The 2,681-nt window shown below is 45.7% G+C and overlaps 1 protein-coding gene across 1 annotated transcript in view; it reads right to left on the minus strand.

The window, feature by feature from the left end:
• Positions 1-2,336: 2,336 nt before the first annotated feature.
• Positions 2,337-2,681, minus strand: part of LOC142578991 (leucine-rich repeat, immunoglobulin-like domain and transmembrane domain-containing protein 3) — a 272,600-nt gene continuing 272,255 nt past the window's right edge. Inside the window, exon 5 of the mRNA XM_075688755.1 lies at positions 2,337-2,678. The gene's annotated coding sequence lies outside the window, so the exon portion shown is untranslated. The remainder of the gene's footprint in view (positions 2,679-2,681) is intronic.

The raw sequence follows: 2,681 nt of genomic DNA on the forward strand, positions 1-2,681 counted from the left end.
AGACCTTTCTCCTACCTCGCTGTGCCCCCGATAGTCGCGCATCGGTAACCTGACGTGGCATACGCCATAGATCTCGCAAAGGAAGGAATAAGGCGTTGCACTCGAGCAACAACCACAACAAAAAGAAAACTAGTAATGCGGGATGGAACACGAAGGCCGATGTCACTACGTTGACCCGCCTCTCCGCCCCCCCCCCCCCCCCCCTGCGCGACGTCAATCTCCTGGGGGAGAAGAGGGCGTCTCAATCGTAGACAGGGAGTCTCTCGTCTCGGAGGTATTGCACAGCACGCAATCTGCATCAGGCGCATTCGTCCTTGTTCACTTTTTTTTTTGTCATGGCGAGCCGATGACGCGCACAAGCACAGACACACACACACACACACACAGAACATGAAGGTGGTGCTTCGATATGGTTTTGTTTCTTTCTTCTTTCTTCTCCTTCTCGCACATGGGATGATCATCCATTTGCGAGCTCATGTTGATTAAGAAGCTGCAGTAGTAGCCGTAGTAGTAGTAGTAGTAGTAGTAGTAGTCGTGGGCTGCGGCGCATAGCGCTCGAGGAGCGGCCGCGCGCGAGTGAGTTCGCCACCCCTTCTTTGGTCCGCTTGGTACACAAAGACACTCAAATACGCAGACCGCGAGCCAGCAGGCGCGCAGACACAACAATCACGCACCACAACAACTGACGGCCCCTCTTCGCTGTGAAGGAAAGCCTCGTTCATCGCCAACAAGAATATGGGCCACCACCGTAATGTGTCGTAACTCGCGAGAAACTATCGTTGTCTTAGAGGTCAAGGAACTCGGGCGCCAAGGTGCGGGGGTAGGCGGGCAAAATCATGGCTCCTTCATATTGCTGGAAATTACCGATTGCGAATTGCCTCAGTCAACGCCGCCAATACACTTCAAATGAGGTTCTGACCTTTGCTATAGGCCCGCTTTGTTGCCTCTGCATTTGTTTTCTCTTTTCTTTCCTTTTTTGCTATATCTTCAAACTGGCTGCTTTCGTTTTTAACTAGAACAACGTGGGATGTCTTTTTCTTTTACATTTTCTTTCATGCGACTTTTTTCTCTTCTTTTTTCAACTCTTTCAGCATAATTTACAATCGGCTTCCTTGAGCTGTGGCTCTTGCAATGCTAGGTCTCAACTGTTTTTGTATTCGATGGGGTTTGAACGTGGGAGTAGCCCGCTCTATGGGACCTTGCGTCCTGTTGCTCGCAGGACCTTTCATTAAAGTTATTCCATCCATCCATCCATCTATAGAGTTTACGAGTCTTTTCCGCAGACTTCTTCGCCACTTCATCACTTTATAATTTCTTTCAGGTAGCCATAATATTGAGTCGGTGTCTATTGGAAGATGACCCTTCTCGTATCTCATCATCGGTGCAGTTACTTCCACGTTAGCGCGTGCGAATTTCTTTATCTCCACAATGAGGTCTTCGTCATCGTTCACTGTGTGAACCTTATGTGACCGCAGCTATTCTGCCTGCTTATTTGTACCTATTTGAGATCAATCGGGGGTCAATCATACTTTCATTGCAACTGCTATTACGCTCAAATTAAGTCTGCGACACTTGCAGTGCACGTGAAAAGGGGAAAATAAAAATATACGCGGATCTACTTAAAGTGTCTACTGCTTGTAGTAAATTCGGCTGCAACACAACATCTGGCGCCCGACTTGTTATGCCTTTAATTATAAATTCATTATTCCTTTAGCAACGTCAACTTTCGTAAATCTCTCATATAGTTACTTTTCGAACTTGATTTCACTGCGAGATTCTCTGTTAATACTTTATCACGTAAAATATACTTCTCGTTTGGATGTACAGCACTCTGTATAGTTAATGCGGAGTTATTACACTCCAAGCGAACCGACTGGTGGGCTAGTTGGTACTGCATAACTTGAGGTTAAGCGCAAGGGAGCATTTAGGACGATAGAAGGGGACGAAGACGCAGCGCTACTAACAGCTATATAATTATTGCACATGGTTAACACATATATATCATGGTACAACGGGAAGAAAAGCCACCGTCGTAGCGTAGATTACTTTTCGGCATAATCAACCACTACAGGCCTCTGATTAGAAGCAATAACTCTGTGAGGTGCCCATCTGTTTCGTTCTCAAAAAAAAAAAAGAAGATTAGAAGCAATAACTCTTTAATTTGCCTATCTTTTTCGTTGTCAAAAAAGATATCCTGTTTCTATCGTTGTAGCGGCCTGTGATTGATGATTAGCGAAAAAGTAATCTATTGCTGCGACGGTGGCTTTTCTTCCTGTTGTACCATGATTTGTGTTAACCACGTGCAATAAGAACTCAGTTGTTAGCAGTACTGTGTGTTTGTGCCTTTCTATTGTCTTACCGAGCTCTATTGCGCTTAACCTCATGTTATTACATTCATGTCATCTTACATCGGAGCCATCTCTGTGCAGACGAAAACAGTTGAATTCGATAACAATAAAGGAGCATTGTCGCTTAATGTCCCTCCTCTTGGTATCATATACAGGCCTCTCAAAACCATCGATGCGCATGGAACTCCAGCCGGCGAAGTCCAGGATGTATGTTTGTTTTTTTTTCGTCACGGAATGTCCTTGCTACCGTTTACGCTGATGAGCAACAATGATCCAGGCTACTGCTTTGCAGGCGTGAACTGCATGGTAGGCGTCCAATCAGTCCGTCTCCTG

This window comes from Dermacentor variabilis, chromosome 4 (genome assembly GCF_050947875.1).
Source record: "Dermacentor variabilis isolate Ectoservices chromosome 4, ASM5094787v1, whole genome shotgun sequence".
NCBI classification, from domain to species: domain Eukaryota; kingdom Metazoa; phylum Arthropoda; class Arachnida; order Ixodida; family Ixodidae; genus Dermacentor; species Dermacentor variabilis.